This window comes from Trichosurus vulpecula, chromosome 6 (genome assembly GCF_011100635.1).
Source record: "Trichosurus vulpecula isolate mTriVul1 chromosome 6, mTriVul1.pri, whole genome shotgun sequence".
In the NCBI taxonomy this organism is placed as follows: domain Eukaryota; kingdom Metazoa; phylum Chordata; class Mammalia; order Diprotodontia; family Phalangeridae; genus Trichosurus; species Trichosurus vulpecula.
The window spans coordinates 220,761,018-220,778,240 of record NC_050578.1 but is presented as its reverse complement, the minus strand read 5'-3'; positions in this window follow the sequence as shown (position 1 = coordinate 220,778,240).

Here is a 17,223-nt window from a genome sequence, read left to right as displayed (position 1 = left end):
CTAAACAAGTTATGATATATGAAGGTAATGAAATATTACTGTGCAGTAAGAATGTTGAAAGAGATAGATTCAGAGATATACGGAAAGACTTAGATGAACTGATGCCCACTGAAGTTAGCAGAAACTAGATGGCAACTTGTAAAATGACTGCAACATGGCAAAGAAAGATACTTGGGTGAGAACTTAAAATCTAGGATCAAAACAATGACCATCCAGAACTCTATAAGCTATTTGATGAAGTATCCTTTTTACATCTTGATTGACTACTATTGGACAAGTGGTGCAGGATGAAATATACAATATGAACATGACCAGTGTGTGGATATGCTTGGCTGATGAAACTAAAAACTAGAAAAATTTGTTTCAAAATAGGGTTTTAAAAAATTTGGTGAAGAGAATTAGGAAGATGGCAATTATTGATAGTGATGAAAGGAAGGGAAATGAAACAGAAAGGAAACATAAAGGGAAACAGAAATAAAGGAAAGGAAAGGAAGGAAAGAAAAAAGAAGGAAAGGAAGGGAAAGCAAGGGAAGGGAAGAGCATCAGTGGATTCCTTAAAACTACTCATCGATAATCACTATAGCTTCAGGACTAACACTGAATTTTTTGAATACTTTTAAAATTTTGCTGTAACAGTTCAATGTATAATCTTATTTCTCTTATGTTTCTGTATGAAAATGTCTGTGTTTGTTACTATCTGTTAAGTTCAGAAATACAAAAAATTGGGGGAGTGGAGCCAAGATGGCAGCTAGAAAGCAGGGACTGGCATGAGCTCCCCACCAAGTCCCTCCAAAAACCTATAAAAAATGGCTCTGAACAAATTCTAGAAATGCAGAACCAACAAAATAGCAGAGGGAAGTAGGGCTCCAGCCCAGGACAGCCTGGATGGTCGCTGGGTGCGGTCTATCGCACATGCAGCTGGGAGCGGAGGGGAGCAGAGCCCAGCTTGGGCAGCGGCAGGACCAACCAGACCTGTAGCTGGGCGGAACAGGCCCTAGTGCCCTGAATCAGTGAGCGGTGGCAGTTACCAGACTTCTCAACCCACAGACACCAAAGACAACAGAGAATGTTAGTGGGAAAAGCTGCGGGAAGTGAAAGGAGTTCGTGGTTCAGCCAGCTCCCTGAGGTCAAACTCTTGTGAAAATCAATGCTGAAAACTAAATATATTAAATAAATTAAATAAATAAATTTTAAACAACAACAAAAAAAGAAATACAAAAAATTAAAAAAGAAATCCTCTGTTCAGCCTTTCCATCATTTAGGAGATGGATACAATGATTGTAACAGCACGACACCAAGTCCTGCTGATGCCTTTGTTAAACTGAAAAATGGAGGGCACTGCCCAGGACCCTGAAATGGATGTTTTGGGAAATAGAGAGGACAAAGTGTGACTGTACTGACTACAGTGAGTTTGTACATGGGCTTTTATCTGATGGTCTCTGGATAGCCCAGATCCACTCCCCTTACAAGAACATCCCCCAATTCATAATTAGCATTAGCTTCATCAGATACCCGTACCCCTTGACTTCAGCAAAGTCCGCAGCTATTGCTTTTGAAAGCTTGTGTTTACAGTGTGCCTCGCAAAGTGTCGCAAGACCTAGAAAGAGAACAGCAATTACAAGAGGAATCCTGAGTCACAAACAGGACTCAAATAACACAGACCTGGCTCTTTAGGGAAATGAAACTGCCTCCCTGGGTTCAAGATTTTGTTTTATGGATGTCATGAAAACATTTCCCAAATTACATGTTCCAGTAAAAATGGTTTGTCAAGATGAACCTTATAAAATAGGGATTCCTTCCCTGTCTAGCTGCTAAATACTGGGTTCTCTAAACAATTATGTCGACATTTTAGCCCCTTACTAGCATGATTCCCCTTCTTTCAGAAAGGACCTAAGATACAAACAGCCACCTGAAGACAAGTCTCCTGTTTTACTTTCTGAGTTTCCCCTGTTTGGCAGTAACTTAAGTGCCAGGATTCCACAACACACACACACACACACACATACACACACACACACCACTGGGGAACCTTCTCCTTTAAAGATGCATTGCCTTTTGAGTAAAATAATCTCCTTCCTTTTATGATTAGCTGGTTTATGCAAAGCAGCACTATCAAAGGTGATTTTCTCCCCAAGCAGAGGGGATAGTCATATATGTCAAACTCTTTTCAGTTAACATGGTCTTACCTTTAGCAATTTCCAGGAATCCTAGTACTGCCTCTTCCTCCGACTCATCACTGTTGACACACAGGATGAAGGAGAAGAGGAACAGGCCTATGACAAACTTCATTATGTAGGTCAGACTGGGATGCAAGAAAGAGATGTTCAAGAATCCAGATTAACATGCACAAAAGCCTTTTGGTTTTGCTGTTACAACATTTCTGGTGTGATATTTACATGTGATTTCATTAAAAACTTAACAAAAATGAAAAGCTCAAATGTTCTTTTGATAATTGGGAGCCATGAATTTTAGTAACACACTACCAGCAATTTGGAAAAAGCCAATAAAGTTCCCTTAGCATGGGCGACACTGATCCCATTGATCTTTTTTAGGTTTTGCTCCCAATTCTGCTCCTGACAAACATAAGTCACTCAGGCATATAATCCAATTAACCAAATCATTTTAAAAAGCATTATTCATTTACCTATTATATATCACCCAATGTGTTAGGCCCTAGAGATATTTTTAAGTATTTACTGCTCCCAAGGAGATTGCATTCTCTTAGTTCAGGTTTTATTTAGAATCTAATATCTACTAGCCCTGAAGTCACACAAGGAAAGAGAGGAAAGAGCCCTTGCCAACAGGAACATCCTCAGCTAGATATGATAAAGGCTTTGTAGCAAAAAGGAGGTAAAGAAGGGCCTCAGAAAAACACAAGCTCACCTAGGGTGCCTTCTTCTTTCTCAGGTCTGTGAGGAGGCCCAAATGTGAGTGCTGCTGGGCAATGGAAGAGAAGCTGATATTTATACAAACATCTCATCCTTGGAACCAATCAAGATTGAGTCTGTAAGCCAATTATGTTGAGGAAAGTTGGGGAATTCCCCCTTGGAAATTCTTCCTGGATGATTATTGACATAAGGGTCAAGGAACAAGAAGCTATCATTTTCTTAGATTGTAAAATATTCAACTCTGGTTTCTTGGCAAGTTTTCCTATTGGCATGTTTTCTCCTATTTTCATTGTCTTGGAACAAAGAAAAGAGCCCCATGGGGTCCATTAAGCACACTGAACCAGAAAATCACATGCTTTGAATGTTGTGGATACATTGCAATCTTTATAGCACATTAATCCTAACCTCTAGGAGTCTGAACCCACATCATTCTTACTCAGTCCTTTCAGTCAAGTCTGACTCTTCATGACCCTATTTTGGGGTTTTCCTGGCAAAGATACTGAAATGATTGGCCATTTCTTTCTCCAGTTAGTTTTACAGGTGAGGAAATGAGGCAAATGGCATCAAGTGACTTGCCCAGGATCACATAGCTAGTCAGTGTCTTAGGTCACACTTGAACTCAGTAAGATGAGTTTTCCAGATTCCACTCTATCCACTGTACCATCTAGCTTCCTGAACCCAGTTTAGTTCTGAATTATAAAAATAACCAACTTTTTTGGTTTATAAAGCATTTTATAGATATTTTCTCATTTGAGATTTAAAACAACTTTATGTGGGAAGTACCTAAATTATTTTCATTTTATAGATGAGGAAAATATGGCCTGGAGAGATTAAGTGCCTGGCCTATGGTTAAAACAAGGGAAAGCTATAAACAGAGATTGATGAATTAAATTTTTATGTTCCTGTTTTCTCATCAAGGAATTCAGTGTGAACATCCTGTCACAGTCTGTGGGAGAAAGGAAATAAATACCACGTAGAAATCCAAGAAGCTTATAGAAGCTTCTTATAGAAGATGGTGGTCCTGATTTTTCCCTCTACCATGTTCCTTAGAATTGTATGCAGCCCAGATGACAATATATTGTGTAAATGCTGTGCCTCGTGCATCCTATCTGTATTTCCATCCATATCTTTTATGGTTTGGACTCAGCCCCTGGATTATAGCAGAGCTAACAGATAGAGTACGTCTAAGACAGGATCCAAGCAGTGATGCCACATCCAGATATCTCAGCCTGAGAGCAACAGATCTCATTCTCCTCACCAGAGTTCAATCTTCCATAACCAGGTGAGATGGTCCAGCTGTGAATGTTCATCATAACCACTCAATGTTATTCAATGTTACATAAAGGCTCATTTCTTATGCCAATAAATTTGTACCTCCTATGAAGGTGCAGGCCGTGCCTCATACTTCTTCTGTATCCCACAGAACCTAACAAAATTCTTGGCATCTATTATGGAACCAAATATATAAAAAATACACAAGATAAGAGTTGGAAGGACTAGCTTAAACATGGCATAAGGGCCATGTGTAGCCAGGATGGACTTTGTTTTCTTTGAATGACTCAGCTTGCCTCGTTGAGCTTCCCTGGACGCTGGGGCTTGCTCTTCCGGGGCAGGACCAGAGCTTCCTGTGTGATGAGTCGTGGGGCTGGCTGAGGGGAAGTGTGTTAACGTGGTCTACGCTAGGGGGAAGGGCCAAGTCAAGAACCAATCGGCCCTGGTCGTTCAGGCGGCACTTGATGATGTCAAAAACTCTATAAGAGGGGAGAGGACAGCTTGAAGATCCTCCTTTCCTTTTCCGGTTGGAGCAAGAGACACCTACAGCCGAAGCTGAGCTGCCGGTAGCAGAGCTGACTAGAGGCTAGTGGGTAATCTTCTTACCGTAGAGGGGAAGCATGTATACGATTTTGCCTTATACCATCTCGCTTCTCTGTGGCCTTCTGGTTACCCTTGTAAGGCGAACTTATTGGGCCTGGAAGCTTTTGATGAAAATATCAAAATGGGGACGCTGGTTTGTGGGCTTGTTATTGTGGAGTGTAAATACATGCTTTAGTTCTCCTGCCTTCTGCCTAGAGAATTCCTTATATCCTGTGGTTCCGGACCTTTTAGGCACATATGAGATTCTCTTTGGAATCATAAATTCTGCCTTCCTAATATATTTGGCGACGAGGTAGATGGGATCGCTAGATATAAGATCTCTGTTCAGAAGCAGAAGAACTTCAGAGGAAGAGATGAATATCCCAGGGTGGGAGGATCCATTTTATTCCTCCTTAGCAAAGGAATTGGCTAAAAAAGCCGGACCCTGTGAAAACTGGGAACCAAGGCTACAGAGAGGAGATCCTAAGGATTTGGAAAGGTGTTTACAAGAGGTTGGGATTCAGTCAGGGGCATCACTATCTAGGCAAAGCTGGATAGTGTTATCAGCCTACTGGCTAGTATATGAAAGATTGAGATTAAGTGAAAGAGATGGGGGCACTCCTACCCCACAGCAAGAAGGGGAATCTCAGATAGCAGGAGAACAAATTGCTGCTCAATAATCAGTTATCCTGATTGTGTTTCCACAATACTCAAATTGTTTCTTTCTGGCTGCTTGCAGTATTTTCTCCTTGATCTGGGAGCTCTGGAATTTGGTGGCAATATTCCTAGGAATTTTCTTTTGGGATCTTTTTCAGGAGGCGATCAGTGGATTCTTTCAATTTCTATTTTACCCTCTGGCTCTAGAATATCAGGGTAGTTCTCCTTGACAATTTCTTGAAAGATGATATGTAGGTTCTTCTTTTGATCATGGCTTTCAGGTAGCCCAATAATTTTTAAACTCTCTCTCCTGGATCTATTTTCCAGGTCAATGGTTTTTCCAATGAGATATTTCACATTGTCTTCTATTTTTTCATTCCTTTGGTTCTGTTTTATAATATCTTGATTTCTCATGAAGTCAATAGCTTCCACTTGCTCCAATCTAATTTTTAAGATAGTATTTTCTTCAGTGGTCTTTTGGACCTCCTTTTCCATTTGGGTAATTCTGCCTTTCAAGGCATTCTTCTCCTCATTGGCTTTTTGCAGTTCTTTTGCCATTTGAATTAGTCTATTTTTTTATGGTGTTATTTTCTTCAGTATTTTTTGGGTCTCCTTTAGCCAGTCATTGACTTGCTTTTCACGGTTTTCTCACATCACTCTCATTTCTCTTCCCATTTTTTTCTCTACTTCTCTAATTTGCTTTTCCAAATGCTTCTTGAGCTCTTCCATGGCTTGAGACCAGTTCATGTTTTTCTTGGAGGCTTTTGATGTAAGCTCTTTGACTTTGTTGACTTCTTCTAGCTGTCTGTTTTGGTCTTCTTTGTCACCAAAGAAAGATTCCAAAGTCTGAGTCTGAATCTGAGTCCATTTTTGCTTCCTGGCCACGTTCCCAGCCAGCTTACTTGATCCTTGAGTTTTTCATCAGGGTATGACTGCTTGTAGAGTAGAGAGAACTTTGTCCCAACCTTGAGGGTCTGCGCTGCTATTTTCAGAGCTACTTTTGCATGGCAAGCTCTGTCACAGCAGCGCTCCTTCTCCCCCAAGAACCACCAACCCTCACCGCAAATCAGATCTAAGCTGGCTCTGCACTCCCACTCTGATCTGCCACTTAATTGCTCCCACCAGGTGGGGCCTGGGGCCAGAAGCAACTGGAGCTGTAGTTCTGTCATTGCACCACATCTGCTGCCCATAGGGTGGTGGCTGAACCATGAACTCCTTTCACTCTGTCCCAGCAGCTTTTCCCACTAACCTTCTCTGTTGTCTTTGGTATTTGTGGGTTGAGAAGTCTGGTAACTGCCACAACTCACTGATTCAGGGCGCTAGGGCCTGTTCTGCCCGGCTCCCAGTCTGGTTGGTCCAGGCGTGGCTCATGTTGGGCTCTGTTCTACTCTGCTCCCAGTTCCGTGTGGTAGACCTTACTCCACAACCATGCAGACTGTCCTGGGCTGGAGCCCTGTTTCCCTCTGCTATTTCGTGGGTTCTGCAGTTCTAGAATTTGTTCAGAGCCATTTTTTATAGTTGTTTGCAGGGACTTGTGGTGGAGCTCATACAAGTCCCTGCTTTCCAGCCGCCATCTTGGCTCTGCCCCCTTTGATCAGAATTCTTAACATGTTTATAAATATTATGCACATTGGAATTTAAGTGTAGAGTACTCATTAGAAAAGCTAGTTCTCTTGATGTGCTGGGGAGCAGCCACCATAGCCAGCAATGCCTGATGAAAGAGAGAAAAAGAAAAATTATCTCAGTTATCAAGGGAAGCAGTTAAAATTCAGTTTCAAGTTCCCATCTCTAAGCACAGGTTATCTCTGTATAAAAGGTTGAATCCCCATTTGGCACACAAGCCCCTTTAAAAAGGACTATCCTCTGATTTCCTTTATTGTTGGGCAGGATGGGGAATTATTTTGACTTTCTGGAGACCTTGTAGTAGCTATGAAGGTTGCTAGGAGTGATGATGAGCTTCCCTCTTGGGTTTGAGTAGGGGCAGAAGAAGTTGGTTGCCTCCCACCACAGGCAGTGACAAGGAAACATTGGCAAAAGAGAGGCCAAGTTTGAGTAAGCTCTGCCAATCCTGGTCATGGCTCACTTACAGCCCCAGCTGCTGCTGCATGATGGCAGCACTGAGCGGAAGGAGAATCTTGATGGAAGTCTGTGAGTAATAGACAGCAGGGAAGGAGGAAGGTCAGACATACTGACAGAGTGACCAATAATTCCTAGGTTGAAGAATACAGACACAGATCTCCTTTATTTAAAAAATAGCTCTGTTAGCTCACCATCCACTCTGACAGAATGACTCAGTGTCAAACAGTGATCATTTCTGAGCTGAGGGAAGAGAACATGGATTCCCTATAGTATACAAGTACAAGGGAAATACTGTTGAAATTGATGGCTCGACAATTCTTTTCTTGTCTGCAGCTCTTCCAGAGGGATTCAGTATTAGATGCAGGCCAGAAGGATCACTGAGAAGGTTAGTGAGGAACAAATAATTTTATATACCTAAAGTATATATGTGTGTGTATAGTTTATATGTATATATACATATATCTAGAGTTATATATGTATATACAAGATAAACATGTATGTTCAAAAGTTCTACCTAATGAATTATATATATATATATATATACATATATATATATATATGTATACACACATATACGTACCCACACATACACATACATATATGTATATACATATTTGGCTGGTGTTGGTGTTGATTTCTGAGAGCCTGTGTTCAGAATGGAGTATTTCCATAGGGTTTTGGTTTATAATTTTCATCACCAGTTTCCCTTGGCCTCTACCAGTTGTTCCTAGAGGCAGACATACCTAAAGAACCTTTGGGTTCCAGCATGTGTTTTATTTGAAGCACATGAAACAGATAAACACAAAAGACCAAGTGTTCTAAATACCTTTGCCTTGCTAACAGATAATACTAAGAAGAAAATGGCAGTTTTTTTCCTTTTGCTGGGCAGAGGAAATGTTTTCCGTTGCAGATGCTAACTCGTCTGTAATTTGACCCAAACTCTATGGACAAATTGTGTGTTCTTTCCAAAGGGACTGCAGGGTGCTAAGTGCTGGGGTAGTGGAATAATGCTTGAAGCACATGCAGGAAATGAACTCCCTTGGACATTTGGCCTGTAAGATGCTTTAAGAATGTTGCTAAGTTTTAATAATAAAACAATAAATTTAGGGAGGCGTCTGTTGCAGTAATTGCCTCAGAGCTAACGTGGGGAATGATATCAGACACTTTTTTGTTGACTTTAACATGCACATTTTGAAGAGTTCACAGTACTTGTTGATTTTGGTGACTTTACGTAAACATACACATGAGTTAAAAAAATAAACCCAAACAAATCATCAGCATTTCTATATACTACCAAAAAAGTCTAGCAGCAAGGGATAGAAAGAGACATTCCATTTAAAACAATTTTAGACAGTAAAAAATACTTGGGATTCTACCTGCCAAGACAAATACAAGAAATGTATGAACACAACTGCAAAACATTTTTTCACAAAAATTAAGTCATATCTAAACAATTGGAAAAATGCCACTTCCTCATGAATAGTCTAAGCCAATATAATAAAATTACAATTCCGTATAAACTAATTTACTTATTCAGTGCCATACCAATCATACTATCTAAAAGTTATTTTGTAAAGCTGGAAAAATAATAAGAAAATTTATCTGGAACAATAAAAGGTCAAGAATATCAAGGAAAATAATTTTAAAAGTGTGAAGGAAGGTGACCTAGCCATACCAGATCCCAAACTGTATTATAAAGTAATAATTATGAAAACAATTTGATACTGACGAAGAAATAGTATTGGATCAGTGGAATAGATTAGGTACACAAGTCACAGCAATAAATGACATAGTAATCTAGTGTTTGATAAACCCAAAGATCCAAAATTTTGGAGCAAGAACTCACTATTTGACAGAAACTGTGGGGAACATTGAAAACTATGGCAGAAAGTATGTATAGACCAACAGCTTACGCTGTATACCAAGATAAAGTCAAAATGAGTACATGATTTTGACATAAAGGATGATACCATAAACAAATTCAGGGAGTAAGGAATAGCTTGTCTATCTGATGTATGGATGAGAGAAGAATTTATGATCAAACAAGAGAGAGACTGAGCACTATAAGATGTTAAATGGATTGTTTTGATTACATTAAATTAAAAACCTTTTGAAGAAACAAAAACAATGCAACAATGCAATAAGAAGGAAAGCAGAAAGCTGGGAAACATTTTTTACAGTATGTTTCTCTGATAAAGAACTCATCTTTCAAATATATAGAGAGTCAAATTTATATAGAGTCAAATTTATAGGAATACAAGTCATTCTTCAGTTGATCAATGGTCAAAGCATGTGAACAGGCAGTTTTCAGATGAAGAAATGGAAACTGTCTGTAGTTATATGACAAAATGCCCTAAATCACTAATGATTAGAGAAATGCAAATGAAAACAGATGAGAGGTACCACCTTACATCTACCAGATTGGCTAATATGACATAAAAGGAAATTAATAAGTGTTGGAGGGGTTCTGAAAAAAATGGGCATCATGGTAGAGATGTGAATTGGTCCAACTCTTCTGGAGAGTAATTAGGAACTATGCCCCCAAGGGTATTGAATTTGCATAACATTTGACCCAGCAATACCACAACTAGGTAAAGAAAGTAGCTATTTGTACAAAAATGTTTATGGCAGTTAATTTTGTGTTGACAAAGAATTGGAAATGGAGGGGATGTCCATCAACTGGGGAATGGCAAAATAAGTTGTAGTTGATAATTTTAATAGAATACTATTTTGCTATAAGAAATGATGAGCAAGATGATTGCAGAAAAAAAGCCTGGAAAGACTTATACGAACTGATGCAGAGTGAGGTGAACAGAACCAGAACATTGTGCACAGAAATAGTGATATTGTAAGATGATCAGTTTTGAATGACTCACTATTCTCAGCAATATAATAATACAAGACTATTCCAAAAGACTCGTGATGAAAAATGCTATCCATCTCCAGAGAAAGAACTGATGCAATCTGAATGCAAATGAACACATACTATTTTTCACTTTTTGGGTAGTTTTTAATCTGTGTTTTCTCTTACCAAATGACTAATATGGAAATATGCTTCCATGACTGCACATATATAACATATATTAAATTACTCGCCATTGTAGGGAGGGACTAGGGGATGGAGCAAGGGAGAAAATTTGGTATTCAAAACATTTAAAATGAATATTAAAAATTGTTTTAAAATGTAACTGGGGAAAAATAAAATATTAACTACAGGAAAAAGTTCAAAGGCAGCAAGTAGGCTAGAAGAATGGCCAAGCAAAAGAACCCTACATGATGAGTTATTGTGTGAGAAGGATGCTTGAGACACATAGAAGAGAATGACTTCGAAACACTTATGAGCAAAGACTCATAGAAAACACAACTTGAGCTCAAAGTCAACTAGAATTCCTGGAAGAGATTAAGCAAGAGTTCCAAAAAAGAGTTAAAAGCTCTCGATGAAAAAAATTGGAAAAAAGTAAAAGCAAGGGAAGAAAGAATTGGAAAGAGTATTGGTACAGGTAAAAAACATTGCCCAAGCAATAAAATTTCTTGGAGTCAATGACTCCATGAAATTGCAAAAAATATTAAAACAAAAATAAAATGATGAAAAAATAAAAGAAAATCTAACATATGATAGCAGAAACAATTAACCTAGAAAACAGATTAAGGAGGAAAAAATTGAATAATCATTGGACTATCTGAACACCACGACAAAAAAGAGCCTAGATATCCAGCAATCTTAGAAGAAAATTGCTCAGATCCCCTAGAACCAGAGGGCAAAGTGGAAATAGAATCCTTTGGTTGCCTCCTGAAAGAAAACCCCAAATGAAAACTACCAGGACATGTAGCCAAAATTCAAAACTTCTAGGGCAATGAAAAAAATATGACAAGCAGCCAGAAAGAAAGTTCAAAGACCAAGGAGCCATGGTCAAGATCATACACAATCTAGCAGCCACCACTATAGGAACAGAGAACTTGGAATATGATATAATTGAAGGCAGAGCATATGAACTTCCAGCCAAGAAAAACTTGCCTAGCAAAAATGAGTATTTTAAATGCTAAAGAGAAAAAGATGGATTTATAATGAAAAAAGGACTTCCAAACATTCTTAATGAAAAGACTTGTGCTGGGGGGTACACTCATTGAAACAGCATATGTGACGAGACTCTGGGCAAGCCCTTGAAATAACCCCCCAGCCCCTCAGCCCCCCACCCGCTGGCTTTAATAACCCAGATGGATGTTGGTGCTTCTCTGACTGTGGAATTCAAGATGAAGCTGGGACATTCAGTGGTAGATATCCAGCAGACAAGTGAAGACATATGATTGAAATTCAAGAGACATCCAGGAATGAAGATGTGTATTTGGGTGCCATCCGCATTGAGGTGATAGAGATCGCTATCTGCCAAAGGAAAGACTGTGTTTGTGATGGCTCCAATAAAAAGCAAGAGGTTATTTAACCATGGATGAATATTAATCAGACATTTATCTAACAGCTACTGTACTGATGAATAATTTAAACTTTTTTATTGCAATTGAGGCAGAAAGCACTCTACCCAAAGTGGCCTGTCAGCTCTGCCAAGGGAAAAGTAGAAGTTCCCTAAGAGTAACTTCCTATATGCTTTACTCTTTTTTGGTAGGGGTTGAAGTAGACCTGGGGGGGAAAGGGGGTGGGTTCATAAGGAGGGATATAAATAAAGCTGCTGCTCATATTAGAAATCTCTTCAGGACACACAGTAATTGGCTGTCAGGGGAAGGGAGGAATGGGTGAGTCCATTTACAAAATTGAAGGGCAGACCATAGGTGAATGCACAGACAAAGGGAGGAGGAGGAAGAGGAAGAAGAGAAGATGAAGAACGAAAAAAGGAGGAGGAGAAGCAAGAGGAAGATGAAAAGGAGGAAGAGGAGGAGGAAGAAAAGAGAAAGAGGAGGAAAAGGAAGAGAAGGAAGAGGAAGAGGAAAAAGAAAAGAAGGAAGAGGAGGAGGTGGAAAATAAGGAAGGGTACTTTTAAACCCAGAAATAATGGTGATTCAAGACTGCTTGAGTTATCAGGAGGAAGAATAGACACTGGGCAGTTAAAAGAAAGAACTAAATCATATTTCCTGTTGTTGTTCAGTTGATTTTAGCCATGTCTGACTCTTCATGATCACATTTGGGGTTTTCTTGGCAAAGATACTGCAGTGGTTTGCCATTTCCTTCTCCAGCACATTTTATAGATGAGGAATTTAGGCAAATAGGGTTATGTGACTTGCCCAGGGTCACACAGCTTGTAAGTTTTCCTGATTCCAGGCCTGGAACTCTATCCACTGTGCCACCTAGCTGTCCATATCTGTGGATTTGCTCTCAGATACTTGAATGAGTATCTTTGTGCCAATCTTACTGATGAGGGAGTCATTTTTAGCTATTACAGTTCTAATATGCCACTACACTTTGCTGTCCTTCCCTTACTTAAACTTTGCCTCACTTTGTTCACCCCACCCCCATCAATGCAGTGTCACTTGCTTATTTTTTCACTGCAGATCAAAGTGCCTTGTGCCTCAGAAAACATGCCCAGATTACTGAGTTCTGGGGGGTCACATCACAGATAAGTATAACTGGCAGCTGCCCTGACATAATGACCAGCTGCCCCATCCTGAGCAATCTTTGTGGCAAAAGGACTCTTGGTCTTCTACTGTGGCAGACCAGGTCTACTTGCCTACGTATTTGAAAGCTCTGGGTCAAGTGCACTGGGAATATTTGGTGTCAGAATGACGGCCTTTTCAATAACTAGATCAGACTGAGTAATTAGGGATCTAATCTTTTGTTCACCACTCAACTATTATGCCTACTGATCAGATATAGAGCTAATCCCCAAATGCTCAGGTTGATTGTTGTCTTAGTCATTATTCTATGAAGTGGAGCACCTTGAATGCCAAGCAAGGGATTTTATATTTGGTCCTGGAGGGGAAAGGTAGCCATTGAGGTTTACATATCAAGAATCACCCAGGAGGAAAACCTAGAATTGGATCATAGAATCACAATCCCCCTGTTAATTATTTCATAGCCCCAAAGAGAATGTTGTTAATAAAACTATATCTAGAAGTAAAAAAAAAAGAAAAGAGTTGTGCTCATTAAGCAAGCATGAATTGCTTACATTCAAATATGGGGAAATGAAATACATGTCCCCTCTAAATCCCATCCTCTTTAGGTGTCAAGGAAGGAGTCCAATCAGACAAGTTCTTGGGAATGGTTTTATTAGGTCTTGATGATGTTTAGAAATGAATGGAAAAAGAGGGGAAGAGGACCACAGTGGGAGGGAAAGGGAAAGAAAGGTTAGGGATCATCTCACATAACAAAGTTGTGTAAGTAGATGTCTATACAAACAAGGAGGAAGGCAACTAGGGGAATAGTTAGGAGGTGGGGGAGGAGCAGCTGACATTAGGGTTAGGGTTAGGGTTGTTCTCACCTGAACTAGTCAAGAGAAGGAAGGATACATGCATGAAGAGAGTTGGATGAAGAAAGGGGAAAAAGAAACTTGAAAATACTCAAAAATGTTGTCAGATGAAGCACTGATGAATAAAACCAAAGTAAGAATGAATGGGCTTCTCCATCTAGTTCACAACTATAGAAGAATAGTTCCAGAAACCCACAGAGACAATGGTCAGAGGAACCAGAGAGGTTTGAAGCCAGTCTGATTTCTAGGAAACGGGACCTGAAGCCATTAGTTCTTAGTCTGGGTCTGTCAGAGCTACAACGGGGGATAAAGCCAATCCTCAATAAACCACAACATATGGAGAATGATTTGACACAGAAGCACTCATGCAGCGCATATATATGCACTGGAACCCCATAGGAAACCTGAAGTCAACCACAATCCTGATATCCTGTTTAGCCACAACAAGGGACAGAGGAAGCTGCTGGCAGGGGACCACAGAAGTAGACAGGAAATACATAAGGCACCTGTACCAGCAGGACCCTCAGGAGCCTTACAACCAGTGTGATCTCCAACATCTCATAAGGTTCTGTGAAGGCCAGAGGAAGGTAAAAGCCGTCTAACAGTTGGCAATTGCAAGAAGATAGAGAAAGGACTGAGGACAGCTTGGGTCCACCAGAGCAATGAAGGAGATAAGAAATCAGGTGACCCATGTAGAACTGATGTAGGGCAATGTCATTGGAAAGCAGACTGCCAAGGCATCGAAATCAGGGTCAGTCTACCATTCATCCCATCTTAGAGTGCAAGAGGAGACAGAACCTGCCCCTGACACAAACTCCCAATATAAGAACTCAGGATAGAGAGTAAATGGAAAAATTTACTAATACAAGAGAGAAATATTATGAGTCAAGAAAAGGCCAACAGGTAAATCCAGAAAACATGAGCAACTCCATAGTGAGTACAAGTAAAGCCTCAGGGAAAAAGATGGCTTTACTGCAATGATTCTGAGAGTAGAAAGAAGATGCGAAAGAAGCGATTATAATGAAAGTAGTGATCCTGAGGAATAAATTGAAAAGAAAACAAGTGAAAAAGTAGAAAAAGTGAAAATCTAAAACATGGCCTAACGAATAGATTCTCCAAAAGAAAGAGTGAAACCAACAACAGTCAATGATTCAATGATAAAACACAAAATATTCGAAGAAAATCAAAAGGACGAAAAATTAGATCAAGTGCTTTTGTTGACTTAGAAAAAAAGTCTTTTTAAGAATTCTCAGACTCACTAAAACCTATGACCATACAAAAAGCCCTGCAGAAATACAATATTTCAAGAAATGATAAAAGTGTTCAGATTTGTTGGAATCAGCAACTAAAGTAAAAATAGAAAGAATCTTGTGGTCGTCTCTTGAAAAAAACAATAAACCGAAAACAATCGAGAATATGAAAGCCAAAAGTCAAAGCTTTCAGGTAAAAGAAAAAATGCCACCATAAGTCAGAATGAAATAATTCAAGTGCAAAGAAGCCACTCTCAGAATCATACAGGACTGTACTTCAACTATAGAAAAGGAAGGAATCCCTTAGAATATCAATGGTATTCTTCTTCAGGTGTAGACCAGAATGGGCCTGGATATGAGCATGAACAGCCAGGTGACAGTATACTGACAGTGGCAGCAAGCACATTGGATAATGTGAAGTCAAGCAAAAAGGGACTGTCCACATAAGATGGACATTAAGAGAGCCGGATACTGGAAATGGAGGGGTGGACACCAAGGTGACTGCTATTTGAGATTAGGCTCTGTGGGAGGGGCAGCCATTGGATAGGAGATAATGAGAGGACTAATTGGGCATATCTGACATTGAGAAATAAAGACTCTAAGGGTACAACACTGATGAGGAATGGAATACCAAGGATGCTAAATCATAGAATGGATGCTGTAGATCAATTCCAAGAGTCCTCTGGATAGTAAGGGACTTGGATACTAGACACTGAATAGAGAGACTGCCAACCATCATGGAGAATGGACATTTTATTGGACATAGTAAAGGCAGACATTGGGGACCATAAACTGGCAATACTGATTGGAAATACGTGAATGTAAGAAATAGCAACTGCAAGCTATCAGCACTGAAGAGGAATAGAACGGCAGGATTTTTTAAAATGTGAGCTAATGAAGGCAGTGGAATGATAATGAAATATGAACTGACAAGTCTACATTAGGAATATTTTCCTTTCCTGATTAAATCATTTCAAGTTTCCCCAAGATTTGTGATGGCATGATTTGGAGCAAGTCCTCTTGGAGGCCGGGTGGAGTGGTACCCAACATCACTGAGAAACCAGGCACAGGATCACTCAGAATGTAGTCCCTGAGAGACTAAAGAAAAATGGACTCTGGCTCATTAAGTGGCCAATTATATGGTCACTTAGGTGCCCAAACTGGGTTCCCTCAGGAACCCAGCCAATCAGGAGCCAAATTTGAACTCAGGTCTTTCTGACTCCAGACTCTGTGCTCTATCCATTGTACTACCTTTTTAGGTCTCTCTTGAGTCTTGATTATTGAGCAACTGATTCTTGAGTGCTCAAGAACCCACTGACTCAGATGAGAACTTTTCTATTAATGTGGCTAGGAGCAACAGGAGGCCAAATAAGCCAAGAGTGCATCCCAACTCAGCCCAGACCAAGCCTGACTGCCTGCTTTGTCCTTGCCATGGTGGCAGGGGAAGCGAGTGGGGGGAAAATGAGACAGTGTTAGGGGCTGAGACAGAAAACGCTACTAGGGTTCAGGACATCAAGACTCCTCAGCTTCTGTTCATTTGAAAATACAAAAAGTATGCAGTATTTAAGTGGTTAGTAAAATGTGGTATAGCAAATAGAGAAGCACAGATGCCAAGAGTATTCCACTAGAAACCATCTTCCAAGATATTCATTGAAAAATTAATGTTTACTACTGGGTTCCATTACTGGTTACATTACTAGTTACAAGTTCAACTCAAAGTACTCTTGGTTAGCCAATCCAGAAGAAATATATTAAAAACTTTATCAAATGCTTTGCTAATACCTACAGCATTTCCCTGATTTGCCAGTTAAGAAAAAGAAAAGGAAGCTAATATGGCAGCTGTCCTGTGCTTGATGAAGCCATGGTAAATATTTCTGTCTGCAGCTTCTTTTACTAGACCCTCACTAACCATCCTTTTAAAAATACATTCTAAAATATTGTCAGGAATTGAAGTCAAGCTCACTGGTCCATATGGTCTACAGAATCCGTTCTCTTCTCTTTGATGAAAATCCGTACAGTAGTTACCTTGCCCTCATACTCTTTTATCTCAGGTGAATTTTCAAAACAATCTTAATTGTCTTT